General features: G+C 48.0%; 1 protein-coding gene across 3 annotated transcripts in view; it reads right to left on the reverse strand.

Annotated features, from left to right (window-relative positions):
* Positions 1-17,215, reverse strand: part of CGNL1 (cingulin like 1) — a 79,953-nt gene extending 62,738 nt beyond the window's left edge. For 2 of the 3 annotated variants that reach the window (XM_053365387.1, XM_053365385.1), the window contains exon 1: positions 14,555-14,655. The gene's annotated coding sequence lies outside the window, so the exon portion shown is untranslated. Of the gene's footprint in view, positions 1-14,554; positions 14,656-17,131 lie in introns of those variants that run through there. The other variant, XM_053365386.1, reaches the window with a different exon arrangement.
* Positions 17,216-20,845: the final 3,630 nt, after the last annotated feature.

Genomic DNA, 20,845 nt, shown 5'->3' on the forward strand with positions numbered 1-20,845 from the left:
TGCTCCTCATGGGAGCCAGGATTCTGTTTGTGTGGTGCATAACCAGTGCAAGCTGGCATCATCTCATGCAAGGCAGGTGCCCCATAAGGAGGCCTCCTAGGCAGTGGCCTCATTTGCACAATTACATACACTCAACTCATTCACTTGCTACTCTACCATCCCTATCAAAACCCAATTATAAACAGGGGTGCTTCTCTCCCTCCCACCCCCAGCCGCTTTCTGTGTCATGTATGCCTTCCTTCTTGGATGCTTTGGCCGCCCTCCCAGCATTATTGCAGTCCTTGCTTCCTTAATTATCATTCCATTCTCTGGGAAACTGGCCTCCGACCAGAGTCTCCTTTTTAACTCATTCCTCCGGGCAGTCAGATGTTTAAATATGCAGCCAAGGCTGCGTTCAGCACAAAGAGACCCAAGCAAAAATGACATCACCCGGGGGGCTCAGGCCCGCAGAAGCCGCTGCTGCATCCAACCCCAGCAGCAACTCCTTCCCCACCCCTGAAACTCCCAGTGTACTCTTGGGGGCCAACCCTGAAGAAGAAGCAACACTCTTCCCCTGCCAATGAAAAACCTGCAAGGAAAAGAAAGTTGCAGCTGAACCCTGGATGGCAGCTGCCAGTCAGCATCACCAACCCTAAGTTGGGTGGACCAATGGCCTGGCAGTGCCTAAGGCTGTTGCTTCCTCTGTTCCTCTGTGGGGTGGGGGTTGTGTATGGTCTGCCTGGGTGAGTTCAGGTGTGCTTTAGGTGTGGTGAATGGGTTTGTGTGTGTGCCTGCAAATGGCATGCAACCCTCAGAACACGGCCAACCTTCAATGCAGGCTTTGGGCCAGAGAAGGTTAGTCACACCCAGACTTGACCCTGGACCTGCCTCCTTCATACGTGATGTCTTCCTCGTCACACTTCGCATCAGTCTTTGTCCTCTCCAGTTCTGTCCAATAGTTCTCCATCCACTTTCATTTCAAATCTTTCCAGGTCACATTCCACACAGAGCCATATATATATATATATATATATATATATATATATATATGTGTGTGTGTGTGTGTGTGTGTGTGTGTATAGTATTTAAAAGGACGCACTTTTTCTCCTCCAAAAATTAAGGGGAAATGTGTGTGTGTCCTATGGAGCAAATGCAGGCTCCTTGGCTTCAGCGAAAGCAACGCGAAGCCTCCAAAGCGCAGAGGGAGCACTCCCTCCGCGCTCTGGAGGCTTCGTGTTGCTTTCACTGAAGCCTGGAGAGTCTTGCTCTCCCGGCTTCAGCAAAAGGAACCCGAAGCCTGCGGAGCGCAGCGGAAACTCGCGCTGCGCTCCGAAGGCTTCAGGGATAGACTCTCCTGGCTTCAGCAGAGAGGGAGAGCTGTGCAGCGACCCTTCAGCCAAGTGGGAGGAGAAATGGAAGGGGCTCCGTTTCTCCTGCCGCTTTGCTGAAGGGGCGCTGAGCAGAGAGGGGGAGAATTTTTGTTTCTTGTTCTCCCCCTCTAAAACAAGGTGCATCCTATGGTCCGGTGCGTCCTATAGAGCAAAAAATACAGTATATAAAGTAAATTTATTCTCCTCATCCATGGGTCTTCCTTTTATAAAACATCAGTTATATCAGTGTTTCCCAATCCATAGGTCACAACCAGCAAAAGGGTTGCAGGCTTTATAAGCAGCAAACCCAGTGCTTTTTTCTGGGGGGACGCAGGAGGATGCATACCCTAAACATTTTGTGAATCTAAGTTTGGCCTCATTGAGGGGCAGTATTTCAATATGAGTATGAAAAGGAAAGTACCCCTAAAACATTTTTTTAGGAAAAAAGCACTGAGCAAACCCAAAATAAACACTGCTTGTCACCCTAAACTGCTTTGATGAATACCTTTCAACTTTTTGTTTAGTTCACATTTTATAATGCTGTTTTGACACTTGTAACTGAACGTCAGAAAGGCTTACATTTTAACACTTTGGGAACTGCCCTGACCCAGTGATGGGCCACCACAACGCAGGAAGTCACAGCTCACCTCCAATGTGCATCAGAGGCAATTTGCAACCATCACTCAAAACACCTCCCTGCACAAGCACCCTGTGGCAAACCATTACTGTATTTGCTGCCAAGGTTAGTCAATAGTTAATCCAGGGGTGATTTGAAGTTCATTATATTTGCTCATGCAGCCGTGCGTTTTTAGAATAATTTTTTATAGCTTATTAAGTACAATCCTGCAATCAGATGGTTCTTACATTCCCATGAACAAAACCAAATAACTCTGTAAGTGCTACAAATAGTCCAACAAACTCCACTTTAATAAGTGTTAAGCAGATTTTTTGCCAGGTTGCCGCAAGTAATGTTAGAGAATGGGCAAAGTTGCAGTTAAAATACACGAAACTGACAGCTGCCAAAGGCCTGTGGTCCAAACCCCATGTGACAATAAACCAATGGGTCACCAAAATAATGGGTTATCATAATAAGCATTGTGGGTTACCATACCAAAAGGGTCGGGAACCACTGTGTTATGCCAAATTTATCTTGCACCCAAGTTTTCCATCTTGGGCTAGGGCTTGCTGATCAGAAGGTTGGCGGTTCGAATCCTCGCAATGGGGTGAGCTCCTGTTGCCAGCTCCTGCCAACCTAGCAGTTCGAAAGCACATCAAAGTGCAAGTAGATAAATAGGTACCGCTCCGGCGGGAAGGTAAACAGCGTTTCCGTGCGCTGCTCTGGTTCGCCAGAAGTGGCTTAGTCATGCTGGCCACATGACCCTGAAGCTGTACTCCGGCTCCCTCGGCCGATAAAGCGAGATGAGTGCCGCAACCCCAGAGTCGTTTGTGACTGGACTTAACTGTCAGGAGTCCTTTACCTTTATCTAGTTTGTTAGTTTGTTGTTGGTCTCCCTCCATTATCTGCCACTTAACTTCACTTTCTGAATTGCATCCACTGTAAACATAGTACCGGAGACAAAGCTCACCTGACAAGCCACTGTACGCATTTTGGCTTTCGGTTCAGCTTCCTGTTTTCTTTTAACAATGTACGTATTCTTCTTCTGTCATCATAGCCTGCTCCTGTCAATAAATGCTCTGTAACTTAGTTGGCTAAGGCTGATGCAGGAGGGCACCAGGTTGGCAAAGGCTGTGACCGTATTTCTGAAGTGTGGCTTAATCTATTTATTAACAACCCTGTCAATATTTGCCTAATTTTGAGGGAGAGGTACTAACAGGTGTATTTTTAAGTCTCTGCCTGCTTGCTTTAGGAGTTGAGCTGGGGTTTTCTATATCCCTGCTTGTTCATTTTTCAGTACTTCTAATGCTGACTGAATCCTATCAAAGAATGCACAGAGGTTGTCTTCTCTGTGTCACATTTTACCTATTTTTCTTTTCTGCTCATTGTCTGAAAGCTTTTTTACTGAATAGTTTCTTTAAATATTGCTACCATTATATTTCTTGTAAATTGTGCGATCTTCAGCCAAATTAGAAATTATTCAAGGGAGTCAGAATGGTAGTGGTGGTAGGACCTGTAATTTGTCTAGTTGGTGAAAGCTTTTTTAAATATTTCTCATTGTCTGTTCAGGTTTTTAAGTGTGTGGATGTAGCTGCTGAGAATCTTCTTTCATCCTTGAGCTTGATAAGGCCTTTCTGGAGCCCTATTTTGTTGCAATGTATGGCATTTTGTATTATATTCTGTTGTTTCAATCTGCTATTCACTACTTTGGGGAGCTTTGGACTGGAAAGCAGCATATTGCAGTCATAATGGTATTTCTCAACGACTCTCCTCTTATTCCGATTGGTTAGTTCTGGGCTATTATGTCAATGGAACCTGGGTCATTTGTGAGATTTTAATGTTGCTAATAATATCATCATTGTGAATAATAGTGATACTTAGCATGGAAACAGTACTTTTGAGTGTTCAAAGTATTTAACATACATTATATCTTCATGTGACCATTAACAACAACTGTGTAAAGAAACAAAATAAAAAAAATTCTTCCAGTAGCACCTTAGACACCAACTAAGTTTGTTATTGGTATGAGCTTTTGTGTGCATGCACACTTCTTCAGAAAGTTAACACTATCCTATATTGCAGATCTGGAGGGAGGGAGGGTGTGTTAAGGCTTAAGGCATGGGTAGGCAAACTAAGGCCCAGGGGCCAGATTTGTGGGGCATAGGAATTTGTTCTTTTCCCCCCCCCCATAAAATATAGTCCGGGCCCCCATAAGGTCTGAGGGACAGTGGACCAGCCCCCTGCTGAAAAAGTTTGCTGACCCCTGGTTTAAGGCTAGCTGGGGAGTGTATAGAGCAGGCCTAGGCAAACTCCGGCCCTCCAGATGTTTGGGACTACAATTCCCATCATTCCTAGCTAACAGGACTAGTGGTCAGGGATGATGGGAATTGTAGTCCCAAACATTTGGCGGGCTGGAGTTTGCCTATGCCTGCTATAGAGGAGTTGACAGTCAAACTGAAGACCTTGTTTGCTTTTCTTTTAGTCACCGCTGTTGCTTACAACCCGGAAAATTCTGACAACTTACATGAGCAGTTTGTAAATATTTATACTGAAGGCAAAGTATCTCCAATTTTTATGGTAAAGTAAATTTTAATCAATATACATTCCATTCCGGCTAGAGTAGAATAAACTCTTACTTCCAGGAATAACGCAACAACCCTTTCCTTGCGGGTTCTAAAGGCTTCCCTCTGAATCACGGCCGGCATGCAGATCCCGAGAACATCAGGAGAATCAGGAAACTGCTCCAAACTGCTGGGCAAAGCCCTGCAGGCCACCTCTAGCCAACCCAGGCATACAATGCGGGGTTTACTTAGAGGAGGGTGGTTGCAAGCACGTAGCATGCAGACAAACAAAGTCAACTTCCGCTGTGCCACTTTGTTTGTTTTCCTCTCTAAAATTTGCCAGAAGAGCCTTTGGACTTTCAATGCAACGCTATCCATCAAAAGCAAAAGACCGCCGACACACTGGGTCCACAGTTCAGTGCCTACAAGCCGTTGGTCAGCAAGAGCCAGGCACCTCCCCCCCCCTCACCTGCACCAGCCTTAGCTCAGAAGATGCAAAATAAAGAATCAGACAGATTGGAGGGGGGTGCCAGCAGCTTTCTGAGCTCCTGTCTAGCCAAAGAGCTCAATTATCTGTGCATCACTTCAAGGCCTGACAGAGTTGTGCTGTTTTCCACAAGCCTGGGGGGGGGGTCTGGGAGGGACAGGTTCAGTTCAGCACAGGGTAGTTATTTGACCCTTCCCCCCACCTCCCCTTTTCCTGTTTTGAACTCTTCCCCCCAACCCAGCTGTTATCAGCCACCGAGGGAATGAAGCAGGGCATATAGCTCAGGGGTAGCCAAACTAAGGCCCAGGGGCTGGATGCGGCTCAATCGCCTTCTCAATCCAGCCCACGGACAGTCTGGAAATCAGCGTGTTTTTACATGAGTAGAATGTGCCCTTTTATTTAAAATGCATCTCTGGGTTATTTGTGGGGCATAGGAATTCGTTCATTTTTATTTTTATTTTCAAAATATAGTCCGGCCCACCACATGGTCCGATGGACGGTGGACTGGCCCACGGCTGAAAAAGGTTGCTGACCCCTGATATAGCTTGTTAATTGGGGAAATGGCAGAGTGAAAGCGTTCCCCTCCTCCAGCATCAGTCCTACCATTGGGTAGGGTGAGCCTGTGGCCCCAGACAGCAGGTACTGCTTGGAGGGTGGCAGAACCCCATCCCTTCTGGGTTCCCTAAGGCAGCCTGCTCTCCTCAGATATTGTGGTGAATAAAAGCTTCACCTGCCTGTCTAGTAGGGTTCTGCATGTGGGATGGGGTGAGCCCCATGTGCTCCTCCACTAGCCCTGGACCCCCCCCCCCAGCTCAGGTGATCTCGTCTACTGGGGAAGGGCAACAGCTTCTTTCAAGTCAAAAGATCCTATAAACCAGCCTTTCTCAACCTGTGGGTCCCCAGATGTTGTTGAACTACAACTCCCATCACCCCTAGCTAGCAAGGCCAGAGCTCAGGGATGATGGGAGTTGTAGTCCAACAACATCTGGGGACCCACAGGTTGAGACACCTATTTTTCATGGTGCAAAGTTTGAAAGAATTCCCATGAAAATCTATACATATCCCTACCTATCACAGAGAAGAGTTTCAGCCTAGCTTTCCAAGCCAGAGGATCATTTTCTATCAGTGGGGATACTTTTTATCAGGGAGCACAGGGTTCCTTCTCTGAGGCTCAGATCCTAGATTGCTGGTATTAGTGGAGGCCCAAACCAACCCACTGGGCCAGGCAGCCTTCATCCCATCTCTGCTCTTCCTCATCCTGGGGCAAACTCTGCAATCTTCCAGTTAGCAAATATTAATGATCGTCTTTTGCATTTTTGTTGCATTTCTGGAGGGTTCAGAGCCCTTTGTCCCAGCAACATGTACACTTGTCTCTGAATGACTTCCAAACCTCATTTGAGCCAGTTCACACACTCCAGAGCGCTGGGGTTTTTGAAGAGGGTAGGGATCCTTTGCCAGCACCAATAAAGCGACAGGAGCTCCCGGGGCTCTACAGGAGGGTGAATTTCCGTGCCTTTCAAACTTCTGTTCTCCAAGGGCACTTTTGGCTCCCAGCAGCTGTTGGGTAAACAACTCTTGCAGTACAGCAAAGGGGCCAGAGGGAGGGATCCAAAAGGAGGGCTTCCTGGAGCAGGCAAGTCGCTGTGCCCTTGGAGCAGCTCCACAAACAATTCACCTTCATGCATGACAACCCTCCAGCCAAGCTAACTTTTTTTGTGGGGGGAGCTTTCTATTCCATGCTCTGGTAAGGAAGAGGTAGAATCAAAGAGGAAGAGAATTATAGCATAGCATTGGGGGGGGGTGTAAGCCCACCTTCCACCAAAGCCGCACCTGACCAGCTGTACCTGATGCAGATAAGTAGGAGTCATGGTGACAACCATCAAGCTGGAATACCCTTCCCCACAAAGGGGCTAGGAGAAGTGAACCAAAGAAACTGAGCTGGTCAAAAGCTGCCTTTCTGGAAAAGATGGGTATTTTCAAATAATCAGAATGGGTATTTATTGTCTTCGTACCCCACCGAGAGCAGCACTCGCACCTCACGACAGCCCTCTGGGACAGGTCAAGTCACCAAGGGCTTGATTCCCATTTGTACAAGAACCACAATTTATTCTTGTTGCCATTAATGAGAGGGAAACAGAAGGGAAGAAGGGGAGGTGTTATAAAAGTTATCAGTTATCAGTTCTGTGGGCAGAACCACCTTAGTTATCAGTTCTGCGGGCAGACACTGGACGCTCCTGATTTGATTCACTGGTAAGCATCATATTCCAGACCACAGAAGAGGTCATCTAGCTACTTGAGGCACCCTTCACCCCTTCCAGGTGATAGATTAAATTTGCATTTATTGTGGAAATTTCAGATTCTTTAAATAGGAGACACAGGGATCTCCTGAGCAGGATTGGTATTACGGTGTGCAGAGAGATGGAGTGAAACTTTTCCCTATTTTTCTGCCAAATCTCTCTCTCTCTCTCTCTCTCACACACACACACACACACACACACACACCCCTAGCCCCAAGACAGAAGCCTCTACTGAAGCCCAAACAAACTTTCCCTCGGAATTTTGGAAGGAGAAAGAGGCAATCGTTGGGATACCCTCCAGACCCCAGCTGTAATCTAAGCCTATTGCAGAGTTTGGTTTTGTTCCAGGGTCCTATCAGACTCTGGTCTCCTCCAAGGTTCCAGCAGGGCTGCAGGGGGCCCAGCTGGAAAACCAATGACTGACCCCTGAGTCACTGTAGTGCCTGACTACCTAGAGAAAAACCTGGAGATGGAAACATCTGTGCTCTGACATCACTTCCATGTGGGAGAGACAATGGAGAAGCAGCCAAGAGTGGCTCACAGTGAAAGTTGGACAGAACAGGCTCTCCAGGGGAGGGGACAAGGGTCACAGGTACAAAACAATGGCACAAGAAAAAGTTTCCCCAACTACAACTACCAGCTTTTTCTTTTTTCCTTTTGCAAGGGGTGAGCCAAAGTTTTCTTCTTGTTTCCCTTCTGAGTTACATTCACCCAGACCTCCCTCCCAGCCTGGCCCCCATTTCTCAGCACACAGGACATGCCAGAGTACAAGTGTGAATTAAAAACAAACTTTGCACTCATTATTTCTGGTGCCATCCTCCAGGAGCTCCCTCCCCCACACCTCCAGAGTGTCTCAGGATCTTGGAGATCTTGATGGATCTTCTACAGTGCAGGTCTATACATCCAGTAGCTCACAAAAAGCTAACATTGCAATAATTAAAATAATTTAGAAGCCAAGGAGATGGTGCAGCTGTCTCTGCTATTGCAGCAAACACCGGAGCTTGAAGGAATGACGCTTTAACACGCTAATGTGTAGTAAGGTTTCAGCTACTTGTCAAAGTTTAACATTAATGTTAAATGTTAATGCTGGGTTAGCAAATCAACACACACACACACACCCCACACACAACAAGCCACACATTTCTGCAATCAAGCATGTTGCGCCCAGTTTTTATAAACTTTCTGCACTAGCTCAGCCTAGTTCTATGGCTTTTCAGCCCAACCCCTAAGGAAGGTGGAGAACAGTTCTTCTCATGCTAGACTAAGATGGAAAGAAAGTGCCCTCCAATTCTCTGACAAGCAGCAACAGAGGGCTTGCCAGGGGAGCACCTCCCGACAACCTAGGTAAAGGTAAAGGGACCCCTGACCGTTAGGTCCAGTTGCGGACAACTCTGGGATTGCGGCGCTCATCTCACTTTACTGGCCAAGGGAGCTGGCGTTTGTCCACAGACAGCTTCCGGGTCATGTGGCCAGCATGATTAAGCCACTTCTGGTGAACCAGAGCAGCGTAAGAAAACACCGTTTACATTCCCGCCAGAGTGGTACCTATTTATCTACTTGTCGCAGGGATTCGAACACCGACCTTCTGATCAGCAAGCCCAAGAGGCTCAGTGGTTTAGACCGTAGTGCCACCTGCGTGGTCTAAATCCACTACAAGCAGCAACAGACAGCCTAACCCATAGCAGTTTAATTATTTGAAAGTCTCAATTTTTGCTGCTCAAAGTCAACACACACCACACACACACACAGAGAGAGAGAGAGAGAGAGAGACTTTTCTCCTTAATACTACAGCCTCAGACAAAAGATGGACAGGATTTGCTCCCCAAAGCCCTATGCATGTTTTTACAGGAGTTCTGAAAGAGATGCTTCCCTTTCCATCTGCTACCCCAACATTGTGGTAATGACAGGTCAGTTCAAACCCTGCCAACATTTCCATCCTGAGACCCAAAAATGTCAGGCCTTTTCCAACATCAGGTGGCTTAACTTCGCCCTTTCTCACGTGTGAGTTTATTTCAAAGGTTGCTTATCAAACAAGCATACATTAAAGAAATCAAAACTCCACAAGAAACAACATAGCTATATCTGCTTCATAGCTGTCAACTTTTCCCTTTTCTTGCAAGGAATACTATTCGGAATAAGGGAATTTCCCTTTAAAAAAGGGAAACGTTGACAGCTATGATCTGCTTTTCCACAAGCAAATGTGGACAAAAGTTTCCACCTTACATTGTTCTATGATCAGGGAAGATGAGCCAAGGCCAGAGAGACTGGCTGCGCTCAAGACACACAAGCCTGTGAAATTCTGTGGGTGGCTGATCTTGGGTGAGTTGCTGTTTTTCAGCCTATCCTACCTTACAGGGTTGTTGTGCTGTGGGTGCTGTGGGTGGGTGTGGGGAACCTGTAAGCTCCTTGGAGAAAAGCATAGTAATGTAGTAGAAGAAATAAAGTAAAATATACCAGAACCTGTTTTTCTGAAGCAGGAATGGGGAACTTTTATCCAGCTGGAAGGCTGCATTGCTTTATGGGGAACCTTCTGGCAGCTGCATATCAGGGCAATTTGGCAGGACCAGATAGCAATGGACAAAACTCTTTCTTTCCTGCAAGAGGCCACATTCCAGCCATGAAAAAGTGTGTTTTTGCTACACACACACACACACACACACACACACACACACTCCTCTGGGTCCAGGCAAGCAAGTGGTATTACCATAAATCAAGGACACATTCCAGCCAGGCAAAACGACTTAAGGAAGGTGCAAAGCAGTGCTAGAGACTGGTGTGAAATACCCCCTCCCCAGACCAGCTGCACAGCCTCCAGGTAAACCAGCAAATCCAGAAAGAACCAAGGACTTGTTTTACGTGTCGCAAAATAGCCTTAGAGATCACTGCACTCATTATCGCCTCACAGCTGAACAAGGAATGCTTCTGGTTACAATGGAAAGCAAACACAAACATGTCCTGAATCCTACCTAGCCTTACACATTCATTCATTCATTTATTTGCATGCATAACATGCATCTCAACCCGATATGAGTTATTCAGACAAAAGAGACATTAATGGTGGTGTCAAAATCTCATCAGGAAAATGAAGTTTCCTTCCTTTTTCCCGGCGTGCCCAACCCAAAACAGTCCCACGTCTACGGCCAGAGCCAGCACAACAGACAGGAGTCCTGTTCTTTCCACACGCAGCCCCAAGACATTTTAGTCTCCAGTCTCAACTTTTAACCAACCCCTTGCCGCCTCCAAGTTCTAGCCTAACAGTATGCAAACACCAGAAGATCCCTCTGTAGTTGATGCAAGACAAAAATAGGGCTGGGGATTCTGTCTCCCAAGTGCACAGACATCAACATGAGGAAACCATACAATTCACTCTGTTCTCAGACCCCTTGCTTCAAATAGGACCATTTGGCATATTCTCCAAAAATTTAAACTGACAATCAGCACAAAGAGCAATGGTTTAAAAGACAGTAGTAACATTATTTAAATTAAAAAGCGAACCACCCACAGAAGTACAGGCAACTTTAAAAGGGAAACAGGACACACACACAAAGGAAATGTCCTGGCCAATCTCCACTCAGGAGTCTGGACATATTACTGATTTTTTATTTTTCAGATGTTTATGTCACTGTTTGGCTGAAGAGGATGGCACAGATGAGAATCAAGACTGAAGCTTACCACAAAGCCAGTAAGCCATTAACAACCTCAACAAAGCAACAATAAAAATACATAATCTTAAAGTCAGCAGCTGGAAACTAACACCAGCAAACTCTTTAGCAGCCCTCCAAAGCCTTAGGAAGAGAAGGGCAGTTTTACTCTCTTTCAGTGGCTTCAGCCCTGCCCTGGAATTCCTCCCCAATGAGACTTCCAGCAGAGTAGACATGTAAGGGGTTGTAGAGTCAAAGACCCAAGAGATTGCGCAGATGGGAAGGCACCAACATCAAGGAGTCCTGCTAAATACTGTGCCAAACAGAATTGGGAAGAACATTCAGAGTTGCAGGGCCTCCTCAACACTCACGTTACCAGACAGGATGCTCTCCACATTACACAGATCCTACAGATTGCATTCAACCCAAGATGTCTACAGCTCAAGAGTCAGCCTAAGATATTTTTGCCTTGGTCTGTGCAGCACAGTCATGGCAGCAGCTCTCCAGGGTTCTAGAGGGGCAACATCCCCAGCCCTACCTGGATTTAACCTGGGGCCTTCTGCACTACTGAGCTATGACGGTCCTTTCCCAATACAGCTACTGCTCAGAATGAAATGAGTTAAATTTCCCCAAAGCATGGAACAAAGCAGTCCTACAACAGACAAGGAAAAAGGACAGGGAGTTTTAAGCCTGTTGTCCTAGGCTGGTGCTGCAACAAGGAAAGAGGGTGGGCAGATGGTTCTAGCAGCCCATCATGAAGTCAGGAATAGAGGGGTGGAAAAACAATAGTGAAAACCTGAACAGTGTGGATGGTGAACATGCTGCTGACCTAAACCTGTTTGGTTCTTTATTCACCTCCCTCCCTCTGCTGTCAGTCAACAATGGGATGCTCACCCCTCTTGTCTCTTTCTCTCTTGGAACAGCGCTTAAGCATCGCGCTTAACAGGAAGGTCGCTTCCAGACAACTTCTTTGCACAAAGTTTGTGGGTATTTACTGAGCATTTATTCTATTTGTTTGAGAGGAAGTTCGACAATGTCGTGCCAAGAAAATGTTATCCCAAACTTTCTAGTGCATCATTATCCTTATTGTAAAAAGTCTGATTTGGGAGAGAATAGAGCTTGTTGTGCAATAACTCCAAATTTAATAGTGCTTGTATTTGGCAATATTCGATTGAATCCCACCCCAAAATAGTGACTCTCTGAGAGCTCCCAAAGTTGTTTAGGCCATTTAATTTTACCTTCCCTACCAGCTACAGATGTGTGGCCCATCATTAAACTGTCTACCTCTCTGCTTATCCCAGATGACATCAACAGACATTGTGCAAAAACTGAAGTACTCTGTGACACATCAATCACCCCAGAACCAGCGCACTAGCTTACCATCCCTGGCTCTACAAATGGCCAGAGGAGCAGACATACCATCAGGGAAAGAGCCATAGAGGACAAACCTTTCAATGGTCTGAGGGGAGCGAGAGACCCCAAAAAGAATTTTTAAAAATAGAAAATAGGAATTGGACTATTGGGGAAAATATCATTGATTGTAGCAAACCAAGCGTCAGCTGATGCTGCTCCACATGTCTCCAAGCAGATCAGGGTTCACCAACATTTTTGGAACAGGGAGCACATTTCAAATTTTGAGAACGTGCTGTGGACGCCAGTCATAAAATGGCTGTCATTGGTGCATGGCATAACACAAAATCAGACAGTGGAGTCATGGTGGAGCTTTCCCCATAACTGTATTTTGTTACTAGAAAAGGTTTAACCAGCTGAATTTATGTTAAAGGCACAAAAACTCTCCCTCAGTGCCAACCCTAAACCAAAGCTTAGGCTGCCCCATTAAACACAAGGAGACTTACTTCTCAGTAGAGAGGTGCAGTATACTATTTTACTGTACAGTGAATTCTTAATGAGTGCCTGGTCTTTTGCTCCTGCACAGCAGGAGTCATGCCTAAGCCTCTTTGCAAAGTTTTCACATCCACCCACACTTATTGTGCAGTAGTAGCATTTGCAGAAAATAACATCTAGGGACTACAGTGGTACCTCAAGTTACATATGCTTCAGGTTACACATGCTTCAGGTTACAGACTCCGCTAACCCAGAAATAGTGCTTCAGGTTAAGAACTTTGCTTCAGGATGAGAACAGAAATCAGGCTCCCACAGCGCGGCAGCAGTGGGAGGCCCCATTAGCTAAAGTGATGCTTCAGGTTAAGAACAGTTTCAGGTTAAGTACGGACCTCCGGAACGAATTAAGTACTTAACCCGAGGTACCACTGTATCTGATCTCAGATGAACCCACCACAAGGAAAGAAGTATCCTGATTGCTAAGGACAAACTACAGAGGTTCCAAAGACTAGAAAATAAGATAGAAGCAGGAAAAAATAAAGGGAAGGGCAAATAATGAAAGATTATTGTGTCCAGTGAATTCACTGAAGACTGTGGAGGAGAGAAGCCCTTCTTGCACAGTACAGGATCCTAACCCACCCTAAGCATCTCTCCTTCTTTTCCTCCTCCAGTGCCACCGGCCTCCTGCTGCTCCTGGGTTCCAGAAGCCCATGAATCCATGGGCTGTAACGGACAAATTTCAGAGAAGCAGAACAGCCTAATGGGCGCAAGCGCATGATTCCCCACTCTCTTTGCCCAATGCTGAGATGTCCAAACAGCATCCATTCATGTATAAAATGAAAAATCAATAAAACTGTTTGTTTTTAACAGCATCCATTCGTTGGGAGGCACTTGAGGACCACTGAAGGAAAGCAGCCTTGCCACAAGGCCTGATCCTTGAGGATTTTGGGAGACAGTCTGACCCTCAGGACACAGTAGGAATGTAAGAAGAGCCTGCTGGATCAGGCCATCTAGTGCAGCGTCCTGCTCTCACAGTGGCCAACCAGACGCTTGTGGGAAGCGCTCAAACAGGCCACAGCAACTCTTCCCACTTGTGGATCCTGGTAACTGGCATTACTAAGAGAGGCACAACAAAGCCGCCTGGGCAGCAGTTGCTGATAGCCTTGCCCTCAGCAAATCTGCCTAAACCCCTTTGAAAGTCATCCAAGCTGGGGCCCATCACTGCCTCACGTGGGAGCAAGGACCATAGCTCAACTCTGCACCACTCTACTCCAGCCTTCCCCAACTTGGGGGAGGGGGGGCGACCAGATGTTGCTGGACTCCTTTGGCTGTGCTAGATGGGGCAGGTGGGAGTTGGAGTCCAGCAACATCTGGAGGCTGAGCTACCCTAATTTATTTAGCTGCCATGCCTCATAATTGTAAACATGTAGTAATTCTGCCCTTCCTGCTGGTAGGCAGTGAAATCCTAAAGCGGCGTTTATTCTGACAAGGCAAGAGAGGAGGGGGAGAGGCCGGCTGGGGAATGATCCTGCAAGGAAGCGAGTGGTATCTGGATGCTGGGAAGCGTTAGTCTGGTGGCAGGGCAGGCCTAGGCCAAGATGCTGGTACCGCAGGTGGCAAATCCAAGCGGGACTCAAAGAGATGGAAACCCCGAGGGCAGACTCCCCTTTAAACGAATGGGAACTGTGGAAGACAGCAGAGCCTCCCGGTGGATCGGTCCCTCTGCTCTGCCCTGGCTATGCGGGAGTCCCGCGCCCTCACCTGGACAGGGCAGCTCCCCTCCAGGGGTCCAGAGACCCTCCTCCTCCTCCTCCCGGGAACCTGGAGCTGCAGGGGGCGCCGCGCAGGGCTCTTCCGACGGCGCCGAGCCCTTGGCGGAGGCTGCGTTGCCCGTACTTCAGCAAGCGGTGAGGGAAGTCTCCCGCAGCGGCCAGCCGGCCCCGGAGCACGTGCAGAGCGCCGATTCCCCCGGGCGATCCCGGCCGGCCGTCCAGTCGGCGACAGCGCCGGCGCCGCGCTCCTTCCTCCCCGCGAGCGCCCCGTCGAGGGAGGCTGGTCCTCCGAGCCAGGCACGGCCGAGCGCGACTGCCCGCCTCCTCCCGGCCATCGGGGGAGGGACCCGAGACGGGGAGCCACCCCGGGCGGGGGCGGAGTCGCGCAGGGGAAAGGCCGCCCGCCCTCCCCGCGGCCCTCTGCACATGCTCGCGGGCGCCCTCGCTCCTCCGACGAAGGAAGCCCCGCGCAGCTGGGAAAGAGGCTCCGCGAGCATGTGCAGAGCGCCCGCCCGCCCGCCCGCCGGGACTGCACGAGGGAGCCCACAGGCAGCCGGGGGAGGCAGGAGGCGCCCGGGCTCCCCGCTTCCCTCTGGAGGGGAGATGGCGCTCGCCGAACCCAGGGCAAATGGAGGAAGAGAGTTTCTTCCCGGGTCCTTCCCAATATTCGATTTTTGAAACCTCTGTCTAGGGCGGGCATAGCAGCGAAGAGCGTGGCGGCTCCTTCAAGGGGCCCGAATCTGGAGACTGCAGGCGAAGCCTCCCCAAGGCCCAAAGGGCGAGGCTGATTTTAGTGCTATAAAAATCCCAGGCTCCTAGCCCACCCTCCGCTCTCCGTTTTGAATGGCCCGGTGCCTGTAAGCCGCCCTTTGCTGGACTTTGAAACCCTCAAAGGGGCGAGGGAGCAATATTCCCAATCAATCAACAGCCCACCTGAAGATGGGGGAGGGATAACCTGCCTCCCTCCCGCGATGGGAGAACTGGCAAAGGTTCCTCTGCTTTAAGTGAATCAGATTCTAAAGGGGGGGGGGTGTTGTCCCTCGCAGAAGGCGGCCTTCCTCCTCTCGCTAAAACGAAGCCGCGAGGTTCCAGATTGTCTGGATGGCCAACACTGCGATCCTAGAATATATGTAAGTCGCCCAAGGTGTTCCCAGAATTGCAGAGGAGTGTCCTGGCTGGAGAGTGAAAGACGCAAGTCCTGCGAGCCTCAGGAAACAAATCAAGAGTCAATAAGAACCAGGGAAGCCCTTAGGCGTAAAAAGAGGATTAGAATAAAAGCCTTTACAACAATGAAGGCTATGAATGAGGTGGGGCGAAACCCAAGGAAATGCTGATGGGCGACCTTGCTTAAGAACCTGAGCCTGGCCCCATCAGGGCTGCGTGACCCTCAGGCGTTCTGTGTGGGAGCTGTTTTGGAAGACACTAAAATGCATACGTGAGATGCATGAGCATTGAGCTACAGCCCATGTCCAATTGGAGGATAAAGATATAAATACTGTAATCATAAATGAATGGATCTCCTTATGCTTCCTCTTGGGTCTCAGGGCAGTTCACTTTCTGGTCAGTCATGTCCCCTGTCAATTGGGGACCTGCCATTTTGGATTTTACACCTCTGTGTATCAAAATGCCAATTCCAGCAGGAACAATTTGCAGCACGGAAATAAAAAGGTAAAGAGACCCCTGACCATTAGGTCCAGTCGTGACCGACTCTGGGGTTGCGGCACTCATGTTGCTTTATTGGCCGAGCCGGAGCGGTACCTATTTATCTACTTGCACTTTGACGTGCTTTCGAACTGCTAGGTTGGCAGGAGCAGGGACCGAGCAACGGGAACTCACCCCGTCGCGAGGATTTGAACCGCTGACCTTCTGATCAGCAAGTTCTAGGCTCTGTGGTTTAGACCACAGCGCCACCCGTGTCCCAGCAAGGAAATACTGGGCAAATAAAGGGTTTGGCTCCCCCCCACATGCCTCTGCTCTGCTCCCGACATCACCACCACTCCACAAAATGCAGCTTTCCTGATTGGAGGGGTCTGCTGGGTGCCTGAGTCATATTTGCTGTCTGAAATAAAGCTTGTCTTCTGGTTCTTATAACCTGCATTTTGCAAGGCCATTTGTGTTCATTCTTAATCAGATGCACAGGGACATCACTGCCATGAAACAGTTTATTATTCTACCCAAATATCAGTAAGACGGGCCAAAAATAAGTTATAGATGGAGTCAAATGAGAACAATAATCAAACAAATCTCAAGGTGGCATGAATGCAGCCACTAACCTGGCAAGATCCAAGAGGAAATGAAATGAACAAGGAGAAGCATGAAGAGAGGATGAAGGAAGTTTAGCTACTTCCTCTCAACGTTGTGGGGAGGGAGGTTACAGTGACGGTCTCCTTCCCCATTCAGCCTCCTTCCCAAAATTTTAATTTCCTAAATTACTTGGATTAAATTGTGTGTAAGGTTTGCTTCTGCATCCCACAGAAAATCAGAGACAACCCCAGGGTCCTAATTTAGAAAATTCAGTTGTTGGCTTACACAAAATGGGCACTCTGTGATCCCCCTGAGAACAAACCTTCAGTCCAGGCGTGTGGAAAATCCAAAACGGCAACACACACGCCCTGCATCAAGATGGGACATGACCCACAGCGAAGGTCTCCTGCAGAAACGAAGGGAGATGCAAAGGGGCAAGTTGGACCTTATAGCTGGAGGGCGCCCTTCTTGGCTGCATCTCTCTGCCTCCCAATGTGCCATCTCTCTGGTCTGGTCTGGTCTTCACAAGGTGGCAAGCATCAAATGGAGCTGCCAGGAGGGCTTAGCCACCCTCCTGCCTTGGCTGGCTGCCTCAGGTGGCAGAAATGGAGGAGTGGAGAGCTGTAGGTTTGGTGTAGTCCAGGGGTCAGCAAACTTTTTCAGCAGGGGGCCGGCCCACTGTCCCTCAGACCTTGTGGGAGGCCGAGCTATTTTTGGGGGGGCGGGGGGAAATGAGCGAATTCCTATGCCCCATAAATAACCCAGAGATGCATTTTAAATAAAAGGACACATTCTACTCATGTAAAAACACACTGATTCACAGACCATCCGCGGGCCAGACTGAGGTGGCAATTGGGCCGGATCCGGCCCCCGGGCCTTAGTTTGCCTACCCATGGTGCAGTCTGTGCAAGTCTGCCACAGAAACACACAGAGACCAGGCAAGTCGACTGTGCAGTGGGATATATACAGCACAGAAGGATGTGGTTTTCACCCTAACATGTAATCATGTGAGATTGGGGTTATTTTACATTTTGATTTTTTAAAAAAATCATGTACCACTCAGTGCTGATACTGCGTACCCTAGAGTAAAAAAGGTACTGTAAAGGTAAAGGTACCCCTGCCCGTACGGGTCCGACTCTAGGGTTGTGGGCCCATCTCACTTAAGAGGCCGGGGGCCAGCGCTGTCCGCAGACACTTCCGGGTCACGTAGCCAGCGTGACGAAGCTGCTCCGGCGAGCCAGCACTAGCGCAGCACACGGAAACGCCGTACCTATAAAGCGGTACCTATTTATCTACTTGCACCTAAGGGTGCTTTCGAACTGCTAGGTGGGCAGGAGCTGGGACCGAAAGACGGGAGCTCACCCCGTCGCAGGAAGTACTTACAGGAAAAAAGCTCTGCTACCACTGCTCATCAAATTCCACAGCTGCTCACACACTGGAACAGGCAGCTTACAAAACCTTCAACAACCTTATTGGAGTGGTCTGTGACAATACCAAACATTAAAACCAAGCTACTGAGCAGTGAAAAAGCAGTGCGATCAAAAACAACAACCCAGCAGGCTGGAGCTGGTTAAAAATCTTAATCAGCAATTTCCAAAGACTTTAAGAACACAAGGAAGAGGCAGCCTGGACGCCCCATAGGTGGAAGTTACAGAGCATATGGACTGCCTGGAATAGACAAGGCCCTGGGCCCACAGGAGGTCCATCTTGCATCCACACGCAATGGAATTTGGAGCAGAAATTTTCAAATGCCAAGGGAACTCATTCAGGAGGAGATTTTTGGTAAATACACGCATCCTCCAAATGGAGCATTGGGTCAATGGTCATCTTAGGAAAGCTACCACTACTCAGTTTCAGCACCCCCACCCCCAACAACAATCCTGCCGTGTCTTACAGAGCTGACTACAATACAATGGTAGTGCTTGAAACATAAAAAGTCATATAAACAATAAGTAGCATGGTTAACACTCATTGCAGTCATCCTAAGAAATTAATTGGGTATCCCTTTCCCCCTCAGTCTACCTAATGACCAAAGTTGGTATAATTGCATAGTGATGTAGTTTCCTAGGTGAGCAACTGAGGCTGAGACACACAGGTGGTGTGTGTGTGTGTGTGTGTGTGTGTGAGAGAGAGAGAGAGAGAGAGAGAGAGAGAGAGAGAGAGAGAGAGAAGTGGGGCCCTGCTGCCTCCCCCCCCCATGAGGTTCTCCATCCTCTCCCTTTCATGAGCCAACAGTGTGACGCGGCAGCTAAAAAAGCCAATGCAATTCTGGGCTGCATCAATAGGAGTATAGCATCTAGATCAAGGGAAGTAATAGTGCCACTGTATTCTGCTCTGGTCAGACCTCACCTGGAGTACTGTGTCCAGTTCTGGGCACCACAGTTCAAGAAGGACACTGACAAACTGGAACGTGTCCAGAGGAGGGCAACCAAAATGGTCAAAGGCCTGGAAACGATGCCTTATGAGGAAGGGCTAAGGGAGCTGGGCATGTTTAGCCTGGAGAAGAGGAGGTTAAGGGGTGATATGATAGCCATGTTCAAATATATAAAAGGATGTCACATAGAGGAGGGAGAAAGGTTGTTTTCTGCTGCTCCAGAGAAGCGGACACGGAGCAATGGATCCAAACTACAAGAAAGAAGATTCCACCTAAACATTAGGAAGAACTTCCTGACAGTAAGAGCTGTTTGACAGTGGAATTTGCTGCCAAGGAGTGTGGTGGAGTCTCCTTCTTTGGAGGTCTTTAAGCAGAGGCTTGACAACCATATGTCAGGAGTGCTCTGATGGTGTTTCCTGCTTGGCAGGGGGTTGGACTCGATGGCCCTTGTGGTCTCTTCCAACTCTATGATTCTATGATTCTAGGCTTATGAAGGCAAGTGGGGAGCATGATTTTCCCTGCATGGGACAGCCCTGCTAAGACATCGTTGGCCAAGCTGGGGCCACCCAGTGAAATGGAATTTGAGCCACACCTTTTGGTCTGGTTCCTTGAGTCACGTTCAGCTGTAGAGTTAGGAAAGAACATAAGCTATTATTATCCCCTTAGCCTGTAATTAACCTTGTAACGGAAATGGTTTAATTGCTTCCCAACTGGCAGAGTTTCTCATTCAGAAGACAGTCTTCCAGTTGGGCAAGATGTTCAAAGGGCTGAGGCAGACAGCCTCCAAATCACACTTTCCAAACCCAACATGGTGCTCCACAAAGTTCTCTTGAATCTATGCTCAGTTTCAAAAGCAGATTATCTCCATGCAACTTGGGGAAGAGAAAGAACTGCTGTTTCAGAATCGGAAGGGCACAGTGCGGCCCCAGTAGCAGGTGGAGTTGGTTGCCCAACCCCTTTGTGCAACACAGATTACCTTGTTCCAGTCTGCCCTATCAATGCCTCTGATAGTTCCTCTTTCCCCCCCATTCACTGTCTTCCTATTGAAACTGCCCCAGAAGCTTCCCAGAAGTTCATGGCTCTGCCCTTCCTGTGGAACATTAACAGCTATTACTATTGTAATCACCACATATATTTTTTTGTTTTGTTAAATGAGTGGATTACCTGAGTAATAATACAAAATGAGTATTTCTTCCATTATCACATAATAAATGCTCCTTTACCGGAAAGGCGGTGCCTGCTGCAAATGCTGTTTAGGAGTTTTTGTTTTTTTTGCAAATATGTGGCTTTCACAAGAGTTCTGAAGTATCTTTTGCTGTGTTCTGCCCCAATGGGTTCACAGGGCTGAGTCAAAAGAAGAATGGCAGTAGAAAGCTGCAATTTAAATGTTTTGCAGCAGATGGCCAAATTGTTAGCCTGTTTCAGGCCACCCTTTCAAAAGAGGCATTGATTTCTTCTTAATAGCAGACTGTTATCTTGTCATATATAGCAAGCACACTTATTTATATCAATTCTCTATCCTTATATTCTTATATTTATATCGATTCTTTATCTTGACTTGACAGGCAGTAGTAACAGAAGAGTCTAGGCAATCCTTTGCCAACCTGGTGCCCTCCAGATATTTTGGCTATCAACTCCAACCAGCCCCAGTTAGCACAACGG

The sequence above is a fragment of the Podarcis raffonei genome, chromosome 14 (assembly GCF_027172205.1).
Source record: "Podarcis raffonei isolate rPodRaf1 chromosome 14, rPodRaf1.pri, whole genome shotgun sequence".
In the NCBI taxonomy this organism is placed as follows: domain Eukaryota; kingdom Metazoa; phylum Chordata; class Lepidosauria; order Squamata; family Lacertidae; genus Podarcis; species Podarcis raffonei.